The 19100-nt window shown below is 37.0% G+C and overlaps 1 non-coding gene across 1 annotated transcript; it reads left to right on the top strand.

The window, feature by feature from the left end:
• The first annotated feature begins 11665 nt into the window (after positions 1 to 11665).
• On the top strand, positions 11666 to 11758 carry LOC122683982. The gene has a single exon (XR_006337890.1). It is a non-coding gene; the product is annotated as a small nucleolar RNA SNORD116 (small nucleolar RNA).
• Positions 11759 to 19100: the final 7342 nt, after the last annotated feature.

Raw genomic sequence — 19100 nt, 5'->3', positions numbered from 1 at the left:
GTTCATCTTGGCCAACACGTAATTAAATGAGTAATAATATATTAAAATATTTAAAATATGCTGATATTTCCTGTCATTTGTGTTTATACAAATTTTATTAAAATTGTTCCTTTTAATTTATTATGATGATGCATTATTTTCCTAATTCACTAAAATGAATCAATGGCTCAAAAATGGTTTGTTGAAAGGTGAAGTGATGCAAAAAATCAGAACAAAAATTGTATTCAAAGCTAACGCCTAACATACAAATAGTGAACAGATACACGGTGTGAATATAGAATATGACTCAGTAATGAGAGTGTAATGAGAGTATAGGCAAATCCAAAATGTAAGGATTTATGTGAGTGGACATAAAGGAGAAGTACTAATAGTAATCATAACCCTCTGAATGATAGAGGCTTCCCTTGTGGCTCAGCTGGTAAAGAATCCGGCCGTGATGCAGGCAACCTGGGTTTATTCCCTGGGTTGGGAGGATCCCCTGGAGAAGGGAAAGCCTCCTCACATCAGTATTCTGGCCTGGAGAATTCCATGGACTGTATAGTCCATGAGGTTGCAAAGAGATGGACATGACTGAGTGACTGTCACTTTCACTTTCTGAATGATAGATTTTTATAGGATCATTTCATTTTCCTCTTTCCTCCAATTTTTTGTCTGAAAATATGGCATTGGGATTTTTTTAACAATGGTGCAAATGGATAAATTGTCAAGAATTCGATTTTTTTCCTAATCTTTATTCTATATGTACTTTTCCTTACTAGCTCCTAAGGTGGTGATGCTGTATTTGCACTTGGCATTTACTAAATTTTATAGACACAATCATCACTAAGATTGTGAACCAGAAAGAAAGCAATGTTTTTAAATCTACTGTTTGTCTTCTTGAGTAATTATGGCCCAAGAATTATCTAGCATAACCTACAAAATGATTAAACTATTTTGATGCAAATAAAAAGAATGTTGCTTCATATACTTCTTCTTTGGGCTTCCCAGGTGGTGCAATAGTAAACAATTTGACTGCCAATTTGCAGGAGATGCAAGAGCCTTGGGTCTGATCCCTGGGTTGGGAAGATGCCCTGGAGAAGGAAATGGCAACCCATTCCAGTATTCTTGCCTGGGAAATCCATGGACAGAGGAGCCTGGGTGGGCTACAGTCCATAGGGTTGCAAAGAGTCAGACGTGACTGAACATGAGCACAACAATAACATTTCTTCTTTATGTACCTTTCCAACTTTATGTAGAAAGCAATGGATTTATTCCAAAACCATTTCATCTGAATTTATCATAAGGACTCTAACTGGAAATGAAGTTTAAAAAGTTATGCAATATTATTTTAAATTTAAGATCATTTTGGATGATTTACCTTATGTCAGGCAGTCTTTAAATGCCTGAAACAGGTACACAGTTATTCTTCTTTCCTTCCAAAACAGTCAGTGCTGAGAAGTGTCTAAAGTTTCTTCAGAAGCATTTAGTGTTTGCATGCTGAAACGTACTTCTTATTTTTATGCTGCCTGGTTGCTTTTGGTGTGTTGCTTGACCTTCTTTTCAAGTGTATTTGTACTGGGCAAGAAGCCAGTGGTATTAGTCCATGGAAATCAGGTAGCTGTCAGAAAGACTGTGGCAGCATGTCTAATTTTGCTGTATTAAATCTGTCACAAAACATTAAGTAAGAGATTATAGGAAGTATTCATAGAACACATGGTTTATAACTCAATAAACTGGCAGTGTTGGAAACAAGCTAAAACCTCTCTCTTTTATCTTCTTTTCCAATTGGTTTCACCAATCTCTTTAAACTACCACTAGAAGAATGGGTGAAACTACAAAAAATTTTTGTGACCACAAGAAAGCTCTCTCCCAAGTAAAGTCACACCAACAGTTAGTCAGAAATACTTGAGAAGCTAACAAGGATCTTCTTTTCAATCCACACAAATATCTATTTCGTATGCCATGAAAGTATGATGAATCCTTCTAATTGCTTGTGTCTAAATATATTTTTAATTTCCAAAAAATCAGAATTTTTGTGTAACTAGCAGTGTCTGTGGTAGAAATGAAAGGATATTTCATATACAGTTATGTTCTTTTTAAGGACAGAAAGTCTTGAGCTCAGAAATAGGTAGTACTTGCTGATTTTTTCTTAACGATCACAAACAGATCTAAGAATTGTGGTGCCTGAAGTTTATATAATATGGAGGACTGTTTAAAAAACAGAAAAATAATTTTCCAGTTCAAAATTATGTATAAGATCTTGTATGTAATAAGAATATGAAAGAAATCACAAGTTAAAAAGTATGAAAAGCTTACAAATATGACAAAAATCATGAAAACAATGTTTCTCATGATGTAACAATCTTACATGTCCTTGGTTGTATATTTTTAGTACTACTAGGCAACAGTTCTATATTATGGCCTTGGAATGGCTCAGACTCGCCTTTTTTCCTCTAGCCTTTTCAGAGGTCCTTCTGACCCTTAAGAGAATACCAAGTAATGGGCACTGAGAGATCTTTGTGGAATAAAAGTGGTTCCAAGAAATAAATTTTAAAAAAAGATGACTCTTGCAGCTTTCTTAACAGATAAATTCAAAGGCTTATCAAGGCCACCATTATAATTAAAATAACCAAGACATTGTGAATTGAATTGATATGTGACATTGTGTACGACATGGGAAGGATATTTTTCATAGTCAGGAAACAAAACCTAACGAGGACAAAGCCATTTAAAGTAATTGACATATATACGCTTTTCTGTATAAAACAGATAACTAATGAGAACTTACTATATAATACAAGGAATTCTACTCAATGATTTGTGGTGAACTAAATAGGAAGGAACCTGCCAAGTTGCTTCAGTTGTGGCCAACTCTTTGTGACCCCATGGACTGTAGCCCACCAGGCTCCTCTGTCCATGCAATTCTCCAGACAAGAATACTGGAGTGGGTGGATAAAGTATACGAATAACTGATCCACTTTGCTGCACAGGAAAACTAACACAACATTGTAAAGCAACTGTATTCCAATAAAAAATACAATTTAGCCTCCAAAGAAAACAATGATGCAAAAAGGAAAATGATTCCTTGACTTCCTTTTCAATAAGTGTGTTTGCTGCTTCAAAATATAAGTGAGGCAAGTTCCATCTTCCACATTTGTTGTCGTTGTTGTTTAGTTGCCCGGTCATATCCAACTCTTTTGAGATCCCATCGACTATCGCCTGCAAGTCTCCTCTGTCCGTGGGATTTTCCAGGCAAGAATACTGGAGAGGGTTGCCATTTCCTTTCTCCAGGGGATCTTCCCAATCCAGGGATAAAACCTGTGTCTCCAGCATTGACAGGAGGATTCTTTACCACTGAGCCACTAGGGGAAGTTCAGAGAAAATTCTCAAAGAGAATGTCAGATACAATAATTGGAAGCCATGATAGAGGATTAATCCCAAAGGCAGATGTGGAAACAATGTCTAAGTGTGGATTTCCCTGGTAACTCAGGTGGTAAAGAATCCACCTGCAATGCAGGAGACATAAGTTCAGTGCCTGGGTCAGGAAGATCCCCTGGAGAAGAGAATGGCTACCCACTCTGGTGTTGTTGCCTGGAGAATTCCATGGACAGAGAAGCCTGGCAGACTACAATCCATGTGGTCACAAACAGTTGGATATGACTGAGGGACTAAGACAAGTGTGGAAAACTAAGTTGAACTGTGATCAGGTCAGCTGTGATGCAAGTAGGGGAAGTTAACATTGGCTGACTGAAAAGCAAAAGGGAGAAAATCAAAGACAGAAATAGGTCAAGATCAGGTTTGTTGTTGCTCAGTCATTTCCAACACTTTGTGACCCCATGGCCTGCAGCACACCAGGCTTCCCTGTCCTTTCAACCAAGATCAGGTTTGGTTGAAACAGAAGAGGCAAAGGTAGCATATGAGGCATAGAAAGGGATGAGTAATCATGTAACCCTAAAGGCAGAAAGGTCTGAGCTAGCAGATATGTATGTTTTTACAAGCTAACATCACTTTGCCAACAAAGTTCTGAATAGTTGAAGGTATGCTTTTTCCAGTAGTCATGTACAGATGTCAGAATTGGACCATAAAGAAGATAGGCACCAAGAATTGATGCTTTTGAACTTTGGTGTTGGAGAAGACTCTTGAGAGTCCCTAGGACTGCAAGGAGATCCAACCAGTCAATCTGAAAGGAAATCAACCCTGAATATTCATTGCAAGGACAAATGTTGACGCTGAAGCTCCAATACTTTGGCCACCTGATGTGAAGAGCTGACTCACTGGAAAAGATCCTAATGCTGGGAAAGATTGAGGGCAGGAGGAGAAGGGGACGACAGAGGATGAGATGGTTGGATGGCACCATCGACTCAATGGACGTGAGTTTGAGTGAACTCTGGGAGTTGGTGATGGACAGGGAAGCCTGGCATGCTGCAGTCCCTGGGTGGCAAAGAGTCAGACAGGACTGAATGACAACATCCTCTGCTGTGGTTTTAAATGAGCTAGGATTCAGGAGAGTCCAGTTCCAGATTTATAGATGTTGTACAGCCTTTAGTCCAGCAGGACCTCCTCTTCGAGATACCTCAAGTCTTCCAGAAATCCACAATGACCTGAACGTTTCCAGTATTGCAGTCCAACACTGCTTAAGTCATTCCCCTTCCACTCCCCAAGCTAAAGCTCTCAAAGTTCTCTCAGTTTATAGGGTGGCCAACTGTAGCAGATTGCCAGCAAGGCTTCCTCAGATGCAGGACTTTCAGTTTTAAAATTAGGACAGTCCAGTCAAACCAAGATCTCTTGCTAACCATAACTGTGGTCCAAATAATCTTACAACAATCTAATTTCACCACAGAGCAGTAATGGGGCTAACTTAAGTTCTGAACACTAGACTTCCAATCCAGTGTATCTTTCACTATAGTTTGTTCTTATTATGATTAAGTCCTTTCCTTAAAAAACATCAATTTAATAAATGTGTTGGCATTTATTTTCACATTTACAATTGTAACGTATTTATGTCCAAAGTCCTAGGTTGTTAACAATTATGTATTCTTTTATTAGAGAAAGATTTGGGATGCTATTAAAGACATGCTTGGTTTTATTTCACAATTGCACTCTGTGTGTGCATGTATGTGTGTTTACATTACAGTGCTCTGACTGGGGTAGAGTGAAATTTATCTGATTTATGAAATTTATGTGAATATCACTAGTTACTCACATATCATGGAACAAAAATTCTCATTCTGATAACTACTCAATTTTCTTGGAGTGGCACTTCCATGGAAATTGAGCCACTGAGCTACTGGAAAATAAATATTCTAAGCAGTAAAGCACAGTAGATCTTATGAAACCTGTAAATTAACATTTGGAATAAGATTACTGCATCATAATCTCATTCCATTTTACAAATCCAATCCTCTTTTCTCCTACAGACAACTGAAATAATGAAGACCCTCAAAAAGCCCATCTCATCTTAGAAATGCTAAGCCAATGGTGGTATTTTTTTTTTTTAAACCAACATTTACAACTGTATGTGTGTGATATAGGATAGGGTGTGGGAACTGGGAACTTGGTCTTCTTAAGGGATAAGATGGAAATTAGGTACTTTGAATTTACTTGGAAGTCTCTAAATGATGGAGCTCAATGTTTTGGGGATCTTAGCATTACAAACATGAACAGTTTGCGTTGAGATTTCATTGAGTAGTTCTCTTAAATTTCTTTGCCAGTCATGTTTAGCATTGGGGAAAAAAAATGCAACCCTGCACAGTGAAAACTGCTGAAGTATTCTGAAAGAATGTGAGTTGTAGTCATGAAATATAGATTGTGATAATCCACAGCCCAGGAAATGATGTATAGGAGCAATGGAGATTAAGGCATACATTTATCATTGTGTTGACTCCCAGGTTCTCAGCATGATAGAGGGAGAGGAAAGCTGGACTGGGCAATGCAATGGGAGACCTGCCTGCTAGTCTGTTCATATTGGTTGAAAGCTTACAACATTGTACTAAGAGCTCTTTAAACGAAGTTTTACATTTAATTCCCACAACAACTCTGTCAGAAGATACTTCCCCAATTACAGAGGAGGACACTGAGGATTACACAGTTGAAACAACTTGATCAAATTGACACAGTGGCCAAGGCAGGATTCAATCTCAAGTCACAAAATCCACCAGCATTCTCTCTCTGTAAATGAACCTCTTAACATATAATGAAGTGAATTACAGACCATGTCAGGATATGCCAACACTATAAGTTTGAAGGGGATAATTGTAAATGCTGTGTCTATTGAATGGAAACTCTCAAAGGCATCACAATGATTGATTGAGGATACAATATAGTTTTTACCAAGATAAGTAAGAAAGAGGATACAAAGTGTTTCTACGCTATGATTAAACTCATGTTAAAAAACATAATTACATGAATGGAAACTAAAAATGTAAAATACCAATACTGTGAGACTGTCACTCAGAGGGTAAAGTTATGAATCCTTTTTCTGAATTTTCTAGAATGTGATAATATTATTCTAATGAGAAATTCAGTAAATTTGCAAAATTTAAAAAAATGGAATGAGAGAACAGTGTTTGGAGAAAAACCAACATTAAGAACATATGTGCAACATAGTGTGATTATTATTACAAGCAGAGTCCTATTAGAAATTAAACCTATAATAGAGAACTTAGTTTCTGAAATGAACTCTATTTCAACTGTTAAGTGAACTATAAAAGTATTTAGGTGTTTCAATCCACAGATTAAAAAAAAAAGTTATTATTATCCTCTTTCAGTCCTACCAGGAATGAATATTAGAGTGTGAACCATTCAGGCATGAAGGTGTGGACCCTCTGTAAATATTAATGATTGACTAATAATATGACACATTTACCATTTTATTCTAAAATTACATCTACCACCTGTTTTCTTATAACCTTGGTAACAGCCTGAACTAATTAATATATCTGTGTGAGATCATCATTTGCTCACTGAAGACATTTTATTCGATCATGTGTGTTTCATATTTTACCTTTTCTTACAGACTCTCCTACCCTGGAATCATAGAAGCTCTTCGTTAATATCTGCAATTTGGTTTGATTAGTCTTTCACAGAAAGAATCACGTGGCCTTTTGTTAACTATGACTTATTAGGTTAATATCATTCTCTAATAACAGATTTGCCATAAAGATAAAAGCCTGGTGAAATGCTCTGAATTTTAAGTGGATTTGTTAAATATGTTAACAGCCAAATTATGATTTTGACACACAAATGCAGATAGGATAGACAATAGTATTGAAACAGAGTTGGACTCTATGGTCCTTGCCCGCCCCCTTAACACCACGTCCTCTGCTTGCCTTTTGTTTATGAAAAACTTTAGTCAACGAATAAGTTTAGTCAGAGAAATGGAAACATGTAGAAACAAAGGAAAACAGTCAAAGGAGACCAAATAAAAATAATGTGATCATTAAGCATAGTCAAAGACCTTATTTCCTTCTCAAGGGGCATAGACAATATGTTGAGACATCTCCTATGAGCTGTCTTATAGATACTGAAACCTCACCAGGTGGAAGAACTTAACTACATGATGACCAGACAGTAACCATAACATGTGCATGCATGCTGAGTCACTTCAGTCGCATCCAACTCTTTGTGACCCCATGGACTGCTCCTCTGTCCATGGAATTTCCCAGGCAGGAATACTGGAGCGGGTTGCCATCCCTCCTCCAGGGGATCTTCCCGACCCAGGGACTGAACCCATGTCTCTTAAGTCTCCTGCACTGACAAGCAGGTTCTTTACCACTAGCACCACCTGGGAAGCCCATAACATAAGCTGCCGCAATTCCAAGAATTGGCCTCAAAGAAATGGAAACAAACTGACCCTGGAACTGAAGATTAACTGCACCTAACACAACCAAGATGACCCTGGTCAGACCACCCATGACCAATTTGAAGATGACTGTCAGAGCTGACTGTAATGATTCTGCATATAGGCCCCTCCGTCTGTCTGTAAAAAACTCTTGCCTACTGATTATCATGGGGGGAGTTGGCCTTCGGACAGACATGCCCCTGCCCCCAGTTGCTGGCATCTGAAATAAAGCAAACTTCCTTTCCTGTTTATTGGCCTGTTTATTGACTTTTGGGTGGTGAGCAGCCATACCCCCACCTTTCAGTAACAGTATAAGGTGAGATTGTAGAGTAATAGACTTTTTAAATCTCTACCAGTCAATGTCATCTTTCAATAACATAACTAACAATAACTAACCTTTTAAGGTAGGAATAATTGTTGTTTTTCAGTCACTTGGTTGTGTCCAACTCTTTTGTGATCCCATCGACTGTAGCCCAGCTCCTCTGTCCATGCGATTTCTCAGGCAAGAATACTAGAGTGGGTTGCCATTTCCTTCTCCAGGGAATCTTCTGAAACAGAGATTGAACCCACATCTCTTGTGTCAACAGGTGGGTTCTTTACCACTGAGCCATCAAGGAAGACCAGAAATTATCATCCTCATTTAAAAATGAGGAAATGTGTGCTCATCAAGGTCAAGCAACCCAGGTATCTCCAGCTTCGATGGCTGGGTTTTTAACTGCAACTCACACTGCCTCTAAAGCAGTCACATGGTGGAGGTGATGAAAATGCACTGCCAAAAAAAAAAAAAAAGAAAATGCACTGCCATCACCCAAAACATTGCTCTTACTTGAGTTGCTTTCATAGACCCTTAGGAGAAACACACCAAATTAAATCCTGCTACATTATAGATTCGCTTCTTCCCCAATTTTTCTCAAACCTTTGGCTATTTCCAAAAATCTAAGCTACCTAAGAAGATCTCACTTCTGTGAGCAAAAATCTACTCTGATGTCTGAGCTAAAAGATGATGCTAAATGTTTTGAATAACATCAACAGTACTAAAGTTGATGTACAGTCTTCAAAGGTGGAAAATTTGATGGCAACATACTTGCTTGGAACTTTATGTTTGATTTGTTGAGTGGCAAATGGTTGGCATCAATGCCAGTGTAACAGTTGTAGAAATTTCAGGTGATAGAATTTCTTTTTAATACATAGATATTAAGATTCCCTTTGATGGAATATATATTGAGATTAGTTTTTGTGTGATATCCTTTATGGAATAAATTAAATAGTTGACTCATATTTAAATTAAACATGCAATTCAGTAATGTTCCTGTTAATTTCATCCCATGATTCATTCCACTATGGATCCATTTCTCTGTACTACTGTCCCTTTCACATTTCTCTATCTTATCTCCAAAGATTTTATGAGATACTTAGGAAAAAACTTACCTGAGATCCTGATGCATTGTCTTTTCAAAATATTTCTGATAAATCTCCGTCTAAAAACTAATTTACAAACTGAATACTAGCAGTGATAAGGAAAGGAAAAAACATTAACTGAAGTTGTTTTGAATGAATTTATGAAGGTCTTGGGACTTAAATGGTACTGGGAGGATTTGAAGGACTAAGAAATTTATGAATTACTGATAAAAGAGTTAACACATAATATAACTGCAATCTATCTACAGTATCATGTGTATAAAGTGTGTGAATTTATAGAGATCTGTCTTTCATTTCTTCCATAAATGCTATCCTCTGACTTCTGAACTAAAAGTAAAACTAACATCTAATCTGGAACAATCTTCAAGGCCTGACTTAATTCTAAATTCTTAATAAGATTTTTCCCGTCTAAAACAACTCTAATTGTCTTTCCTTCCTCTAAATGCCTAATGTAATTTATTGGTTGAAGTTCTTATTTTGGCATTTTAATAGGCATCATCTTTACAATGTTACTAGCTCTTTTCCTATATTTTTCACTTCCCCATGAAAGATTATAAACTTCTAGAGAAAGTCAACCATATTTATATACATTTGGGTTTCCTCCGTAGCTGCTAGCACGAAAATTAGATCTCAGTAAAACTGTCTGAATAAATAAAAGATAGCATGGTTATTTTCTGACCATACCAAGGATTTTGGTACATCTATTTCAACGTAGGAGTGTGTGTGTGTGTGTGTGTGTGTGTGTGTGTGTGTGTGTGTGTGTGTTAAAATGCATATTTTCCCACTGTGGTTTTTAATCAACAATTTAAATGCAGAAAACAAATACAAAAACTTGACTAATACAATATGTGTAACAACTTATAAACCATCAGCTTTACATATGCAATACTAAAGATCATTAATTATATCATCACTGTATTCTGTTGCGCTTCTGGTATAAGTTGGGGTTTTGTGCTATTTTTATGTTTATCTTATCCCTGTAATAAGGTATAAAGTCATTGAGAACAAAAGTTGGTCTTTTTTCCACAGACAGTTTTTCGAAATACGCAAGAAACTTCTGTCCCTTCAAAGTGTGTTGAAAGTATTTGACTAGCTTCTGTGAGCATGAAGCTTAAATTAGAATTTCTGCTCCCTTCATCAGTGACAAAATCAACCTTGAATCCAACCATGCTCTGCTTTTTAAGATAGAGTTTGCCGATTATCCACTTGTCTGTTTTCACTTTATGCATCGGTCATTTTCAAAAGGACCTACTGAAGGTCAGTGTTCCCCTTTCTCCTTGAACAACACCTGAAGGTCTTTAATGGAAATATCAGCAAGAAGAAAGCCTGTAATCACTGAGAATTATTCCTCATAATTAACTGAGGAAGTGATGTCTTCCTACAGTTGGAGTGAGACTCCTTCCCAGACATCATGTGTCAAAGGGCAGAACTTCCTGAGCTGGGTGTTAAGAGACCCAGTTCTGTTCATGGACATAAACTTGAGCAAACTCTGGGAGATAGTGGAGGACAGGGAAGCCTGGCATGCTGTGGTCCATGGGGTCACAAAGAGTCAGACATGACTGACTGACTGAAAAACAAACCTAGTTCTAGTTCTGTCTTTGCAATGAAGTTGTGTGTAACCTTGGATAAATCACTTTGCATCCCTAGCTTCAATTTAATTTTCTAAAAGTTGAGAAAACTGGACTGGATTGTTTTCAAGGTCCCTTACAGACATACAACCGTATGAATTTCACAGGTAAAAATGCCACTTGAAGCAACCCAGACAGAGCTAATAACACAATGTTTAACATGCATGAAAAACCAGTGCTGCTATTCCTTTTTGAACCACACAAGTCCTGCACACTTATCCTTTGTTCTTCATACATCCTCTTTGAAAATGCTGAAGCATGGAAGCATGAAAACTTTCAGGAAAGAAATAGCTTATGGCCTTCCCCTATAAGAATATGCAAACAATAAATAAATAATTGTGTAAGAGCCCACTTGGAACAGTCTGACTGCTACTCTAGAATTACCAGGTACATCAGAGAGAGCATAAGTCCTCCATTCAGCTATTTACAAGAAGGGTGAAGATTTAATCTTTGCTTTTGTTATCAAACATCGGAAATAAGTGTTTGAATGGAAAATCCCATGGACGGAGGAGCCTGGTAGGCTGCAGTCCTTGGGGTCGCTAGGAGTCGGACACGACTGAGTGACTTCACTTTCACTCTTCACTTTCATGCATTGGAGAAGGAAATGGCAACCCACTTCAGTATTCTTGCCTGGAGAATCCCAGGGACAGCGGAGCCTGGTGGGCTGCCGTCTGTGGGGTCGCACAGAGTCGGACACGACTGAAGTGACTTAGCAGCAGCAGCAGGACTTAAAGACTTCTTCAAAGCTTCTTTCAAATATAAATGTAAAGTAAATTTTTGTCTTTAAAAAGTGGACTTATGATCGATGACGACACCCTCTCATGCATTCCTTGGAAAATCTGAACAAAATGAGTGAGAACTCACTACCGTCTCCTCATCGAAACTGAGGTCCAGCACGTTGAGGAAAAAAACAAACAAACAAAAAAAAAAAAGTGGACTTATTCTTAGGGCAAGTGACACAGTTTAACTGATGGGGTAAGTTTTGCACCTGTGAAAGGTAGCACCTACCAAGCTGTCACAAAGAATGTCATACGTGTCCCCAAGGAGGGTGTCGTTACTTGACACATCGGAAAAATCTCCTTTAAGAAGGATGCTATGTGGGATTGCAATGTAAGTCAAAGTTTCTGCTTGGTTTGGTGTGGTTTGGATTTCTTACTACTCATCTCTCATTTGTCATTAATGTCTCCATTTCCTGAGTTTGTTTAGCTGCATAAGGAGCAAGAAGGAAAAAAAATACAAAACACATCAGAATCACTGCAACTGCTGGGAGAACCAAGGCAGTGCTGGCTGTTAAAAGCTGTTAATTGCAGTTTACAAAAGAGAAATCCCTTATCTTTGCAAGTTCACTTGCTTGAGTGACTCATTCTTCCTGGGAGGGATTAATGCTTAATTAGAAAAAGATGCTAAACAATCTGATGTGCTTCCTGAAGGAAAACCTTACCTTAGGTTGGAAGATTCTTAACAAGGTAACATGCTAATTATTTAATGAATGATTTGTGCTGAGAACTAGAGATATGTGTTAAAATAGCAGTGCTTATCGCGTTTGGCACGGCTCCCAGAAATCAGCGCACTGACTGTTCTAGGATTTGGTGCCAAGCCTGTTTTTTGTTGTGCTCTGTGCTGGGTTTTGTTTTACCACCTTTGAGCGTAAACATGTTTGTCAAGGTACCACTGTCGGGAGGGGAAGCCTTATGGTCAAGGAGGCCAGAGTTGGGAGGGAGAGAAAAGAGAGGAGGAAAAGACAGCCAGAACGCCGTCTTACTGTTGGAGAGTGACTGCATTTTACCCACAAATACCTGGAAATAGCAGCTCGTCAACTAAGCTTAGAGGTATGAGGAGGTTAGAAAGAGGAGCATGTATGCTTTAGAGAAAGGTAACAAGGCATCACTGGAAACCCAACTTCACACTTTACTTGTCTGTCAGGGAATGTTCTTCTTCACAACAATATCCCAATGTTTTGGTAGGCAGACTCCAGTTCACTTAGTAAGTGAGAGGCATGGGTGGAATGCCAGGTATGTCTACAGAGCAAAGCAGTGCAGGCAGGCTGACGCCAGGAGAGAATAGGCAGGTACCTATTGAGTTACAGGATTTCTACAAATCTAATCCGTGTGTAACATGAGACTTATTACAGAGCCAGCCTCTGCTAGGGCTGTGAAGTCTGAGGATATGAACAGTCTCTGAGGCAATGATCCCAGTTAACCCATTGCAACCCAGTTTCACTTGACCAAAACTAATAGCCTCTTATCCTTGTAATGCTATTTAAGAGTGATAATGATTTCAAGTTGCTTGCTAATTGTATAAAAAATACTCGGACTAAGTAGGACATTACTGGGGTGAAACAGAGATGTTTAATATGGCTACAAACAGTCAACAATACAACCACGGCAACTACGGCTCTTTTAAGGTACTCTCTATTTAATATGCCTGACATCAGATGGTCTATACATTACTAATGATGGGTATCTATAATTTATGGTGCCTTTTTGCATGTGATAAATTTGTTATGAAAATTTTAAACAGCCAAGTTATTTATTAGTATTTAAAAAGCATCTACTTCAGGAAAGCATTTTTTTTTCCTGGGACATCTTCATTAATTATCATAATAAATTGATGACACACCTATTAAAGGAAGAAAATCAGAATTGCCAACACAAATAAGAAACAAGTTTAGGTACTAAAATGTCAACTATTCATGACATATGTCATATACTTTTCTTGATCCTCAGCTAACAAGCTTCTTTGGAAAGTGGGTGAAATAAATGACAGCATTGTTTCTGCACTTAATATATGATGTAGGAATTCTCTAAATAAGCTTGATTAATTAAAAATGATCAGTCTTTCAACCATCCCCTAATTACACAAAGATAAAAAATATAAGACAATAGTTCTTACTTTATCAAGGTAATTATCCAACCATAATAGAAATCTCCACAATAATTACATATTATTCTTAAGACTGATTCACTAATAAATAACATTTAACTTCAGAAATATTCTATGAGGAATGACTCCAAATTACCTTCATGTATTTCTTACATGTTGATAACTTCCCGACAGGCAATGACATGCATTACAATATTTAGATGTTTTGACTAAATCTGCAACATCTAATATAGAGTTTTATTTATTAACACAGAGATACCAAAATCAGGGAACTAAAAGTCTGGCTGCTCTTATGAGTATTAATGTTTATAAAACTGTTTTCTGTGACTCATGTATTCTAATAAGAACTTTAGGTAAGTTAATTTATTTATATGTTTTATGATTCTTACTTTTCAGATGAAAAAAAAAAATAAATGAAGCTCAGATCAAGTAACCAGTAAGTAACTGGTGCAGAACTTGCCCCAGGACTGGTTGACTCAAAGCCTGTTTACAGTGGAACTAAAAGGAGCAGTCCACAAAAACAACACTCCCCAAAAGAGGACAAAGTCTCTAAGCACGAAAAGAACATTAGATTTGTTCACTGCAGATCTGGGTTAAAAACTGGCTTTGCTCCTTGCTAATTTCTAAACTGACATAAATTGAAGAGCTTCTGTGCACCTCAATTTCTTTGCCTTTAGAGATATTAAAATCACATCATCATGCTTTGGTGAGTTTTGAGACGAAACTGATGTCCATAAGAGTGTAGAAAATGTGTGATGTCTTGAACCATGCACAGCTCCTATACACATACACTGCATCATAAAAGTGAATGTATTTTGAACCTGGATTGGAGGGGAGGGATAAAAAACAGGGCTGGAATAGAGACACAGATGTAGAGAACAGACAGATGGACCCAGTGGGGGAAGGAGAAGGCTGGACAAATTAAGGAGTAGCACTGACATACATACACTGCCATGGATGAAGCAGACAGAGTCGGAAGCTGCTGCATAACAGGGAACTCAGTTCTGTGATCGAGGATGACCCAGAGGGGTGGGATGCGGTGTGAGGGGGGAGGCCCTAGAGGGAAGGGATATGTTATACTTATGGCTGATCCACATTGCTGCACGGCAGAAACTAACAGCATTGTAAGGCAATTATCTTCCAATTAAAAAGTATCCTATGTTAAATCATTGTGGAAATGAACATTTAAAAATAATGTATATATGTAAACTGAACCACTTTGCTGTACAACAGAAATTAACAGCATTGTGAATCAACTGTGTCAGGCATAATTTACTGAAGGAGTTTGCCTCCGAACAATATTGAAAGTTTGTTTTTAAGTTAATTTGTGACATTAAAGCCAGCCCAGTCCTAAATTTGTTCACTCCCCTACTCTGCCTGTTTCTTTCAAGCTATTGCCAATTTTATCCTTCTTTAACCTTTGTGGTAGATAAGCAGACGCTATTAAATCTTGGACTACTGAGTAGGCCTCTTGAAAACAGCAGTCAGTATTTGACAAAAGAATGTAGAGAGATACTCTAAGCAGTTGTTTTAAAGCAAAAGCAAAAAACATTAATTAAAATGAATAAATGAGGACATTTGTAAAATAGCATCTTTTTGAAGGTGTTCTTAACTCCTAAATTATTAGTGTCTTTAATATTTGGTAAATTAATCATGCTCCAACCTACTGGGTGATTTTATTGGGTGATAGTACTCTATATTAATTGCTGTTTTGACTTTGGTATTAATATGGTATGAAACATTTTTCTTTAGGCCAGACACATATTTGAAATACCAAATGTATCTCTTTAATTAGGTATATATCTATATTTTATGGATGTTACATTTAAAATTCCCAAAGAAAATGTGGTTTAGAAAAGTTCACTTCTAAAATAAAGTAGAATAAATGCTTGTAAATTAATTTTTATGGAAATGCAACAAAGATTTAAAAGTGAAGCACAAAATATCTTAATAGTAAATGAGATCTAAATCTAAATTTCTTAAAATTCAATTTCTTGGTAAATAATCTGTGTGCACTTGAAAAATGTGTATTCTATTGTTATTGGGTGTACTGTTTTATTAATATTAATTAGATTAATTTGGTCGGTAGTATTATTCGAATTTACCATACTCTTGCTGACTTTCTGTCCACTTGTTTTATCAGTTATTCAGAAAGGGTGTTGAAATCTATTATTATAATTATGGATTTGTTTCTTCTTGCAGTTCTATCAGCTTTTGCTACATGTGTTCTGAAGCTCTCTTATTGAGTAATTATTTGGGATTGTTACGAATCAATTCCCTTTTCATTATGAAATGACTATCTTAACACTGAAAATATTCTTTGGTCTCAAATCTACTGTCTAGTACTAATATAGCCAGTCTGCATGTGTGCATGCTAAGTCACTTCAGTCATGTCCAACTCTTTGCAACCCATGGACTGTAGCCTGCCAGGCTCCTCTGTCCATGGGGATTCTCCAGGCAAGAATACTGGAATGGGTTGCCATTTCATTCTCCAGGGAATCTTCCTAACTCAGGTATCAAACCCATGTCTCCTGCATTGTAGGCAGATTCTTAACCCACTGAGCCACCTGGGAAGGCCAAACTAGTCCTTTTGTTGCCCTGTTATTCCTTCAATTCTTCTAGAATACCACTTACTAGAAAACTCAAAGATACGCTGATTTATACCACAGATTAAATCTCTGAGAGACAAACAGTAGCATTACCCCACAGAAGATATTTATAATTTGAACAAAGAATCTAGAGAATTGTAAGCCAGCTTTCCAAAAATATATTCCATGATCATTAATAGATGGTCACAAACTTAAAAAAAACAACAACAAAACTCTGAGTTAAATATTTGACTTCTCAAAGTTAAAGCAGCTCTCTTTACTGTGGGTTTTTCAGTCTTTAAGTCATTGTCAGACATCATACATCTCTAAGAGAGGAAATCAAATACTCAGCATTTCCCAAATTTCTTCATAGGACCATTATCTCAAGACTATTCTATGAAAAATATGCTGGGAAAATTAACCTAAGAAATAAATGCAAAGGTTACATTTTCAAGTGCCATAGTAGTTAGATGAGAAGGTATTTTTGAGGCTAAGAACTATTTTTGAGATCCTAAGAGAATGAACAACTTTGATCCTTGTACAAGTTGAGTTTAGAGGTTGGTCAAATTTTTGCACACTATCTTTCTAAAAGGCTTTTGGGAAAACTATGCTTGAATGATAACGATAACCCTATATGCAAAATAGAAAAAGAGACATAGAAATACAGAACAGACTTTTGAACTCTGTGGGAGAAGGTGAGGGTGGGATGTTTCAAAAGAACAGCATGTATACTATCTATGGTGAAACAGATCACCAGCCCAGGTGGGATGCATGAGACAAGTGCTCGGGCCTGGTACACTGGGAAGACCCAGAGGAATCGGGTGGAGAGGGAGGTGGGAGGGGGGATCGGGATGGGGAACACATGTAAATCTATGGCTGATTCATATCAATGTATGACAAAACCCACTGAAATGTTGTGAAGTAATTAGCCTCCAACTAATAAAAAAATTAAAAAAAAAAAAGAAAAATGAAGAGAAAATTTCTGTCCATGATGCTTCCCAAGCAGGAATCATTACCCCTTAATTACAGAACACTGAAAGTGTATTTTGGGGAACAAAGAGGAAAAGCCTTGGATGGGTGGCATAAGAAAGAGGAATTAGGGGGTTCATTTTCATTTCCTTCCACACTAATTGCCTAAGGAGATTTTTATTTCATCAGGAAGTACACTAACAAATGGCCTCCTTGACTTTTGCTAATCACTTTATTAATGCTTTAGCCAGATTTTAAAATATGTGGTAGTATTAATATCTGTGGAGAAAAACCTTTATTGTGCATAAATTACAAATTGACTATCTCAATTGCAGTTGAGTTTTAATGTTTCCTTTCCAGAAAAGCCCTAGTGCATATTCTTCAGGGAGCAATTCTGCACTCTTAAGGGAATGAACTGAATGACCTAATGGGTCCTTCCATCTTTAATTTCTGTAATTCAGGAAAGCCTCATAAAACACAAGCTTCCTTTGTGAATTAACTTTTCTCTGAAAGTATTGAAACCACTTTCTTGCTCTCTTTGGTAGTACTTTAAAATGCTTAACAATATTAGAAATATTTACTGAACTCATATTGAAAAATATCAGCTAAGTAATACTTAATGGTTCAAGTATAATTCTTCCTAAAGACAATATATGGCACATGACTTCTTCATTGCCTTTCAAATTATAGAAAGCCATCCTTTCACAACACCAAGAAAAATAAAGAATTTTTAGAAAGAATCTAAAACAAAGATCAAATCAAACTAACAACTAATTGTGAACTATATTTTAGGACAGGGAAGCCTGGCATGCTGCAGTTCATGGGGTCGCAGAGAGTCAGACACAACTTAGCGACTAAACAAAAACAACAATCTTTTAGGCATAAAGTATGATGCTAAAGTATCATTGTTCAAAAAGCAAAGGCATTTATTGGAAATGCAAAAGAAGTATTACATCCCCATTTAAAACTATCTAGTAGATGTAAAGCAAATAACTTTTATTGAAAATATTATGCACGATAGAGAGTGTGAAAAATTTAGTGGATATAAGCCATGGTTGTTTACTATAAATGATTGCAATGTAAGCGGAAAAACAAAACAACCACCATAGGATAATTAATTAAGCCTATGAGAATTCTCTCAGCATTATAAGGGTGGGAATATGCATTAAGAAGAATGAATTGAGGATCATTTGCAACTATCTGTACCTCCTAGAACACTGGGTTAAATATCCCATCAGGATTAGAATTCTTTACTCTGGAATTCAATACTTGCAAGGGTTGGGCTTGGAGTTCCATGAACCATAATATCATCTGAAAAATTGTGTGTGTGTGCCTTTGCATTAAAGACTTTTATGATATATTCATAAGGTATTTGTGACCTTAATATGTTTAGAGTACATATTGTCTTTGAAAGTGAAAGTGTTAGTTGCTCAGTTGTGTCTAACTCTGCCACCCCATGAACTATAGCTACCAGGTTCCTCTGTCCATGGAATTCTCCAGGCAAAAACACTGGAGTGGGTAGCCATTCCCTTCTCCGGGGATCTTTCTGACCCGGGGATCAAACCCAGGTCTCCCGCATTGCAGGCAGATTCTTTACTGTCTGAGCCACAAGGGAAGCCCTCATATGGTCTTTATATGGTTATAATTCTAAACTAGAATAAAATTCATTTAAATAACATACATTTTAACATGTACATAAAACCTATTTAAATAATATTATTGACTTAGTAGTAGCCTAATCTTGTGACTCACCTAATGGAAAATGTGAAGTTATTTCCCACTGTATATTACTGA

This window comes from Cervus elaphus, chromosome 25 (genome assembly GCF_910594005.1).
Source record: "Cervus elaphus chromosome 25, mCerEla1.1, whole genome shotgun sequence".
In the NCBI taxonomy this organism is placed as follows: Eukaryota; Metazoa; Chordata; class Mammalia; order Artiodactyla; family Cervidae; genus Cervus; species Cervus elaphus.
This window is presented reverse-complemented; position numbering and strand designations above follow the sequence as displayed.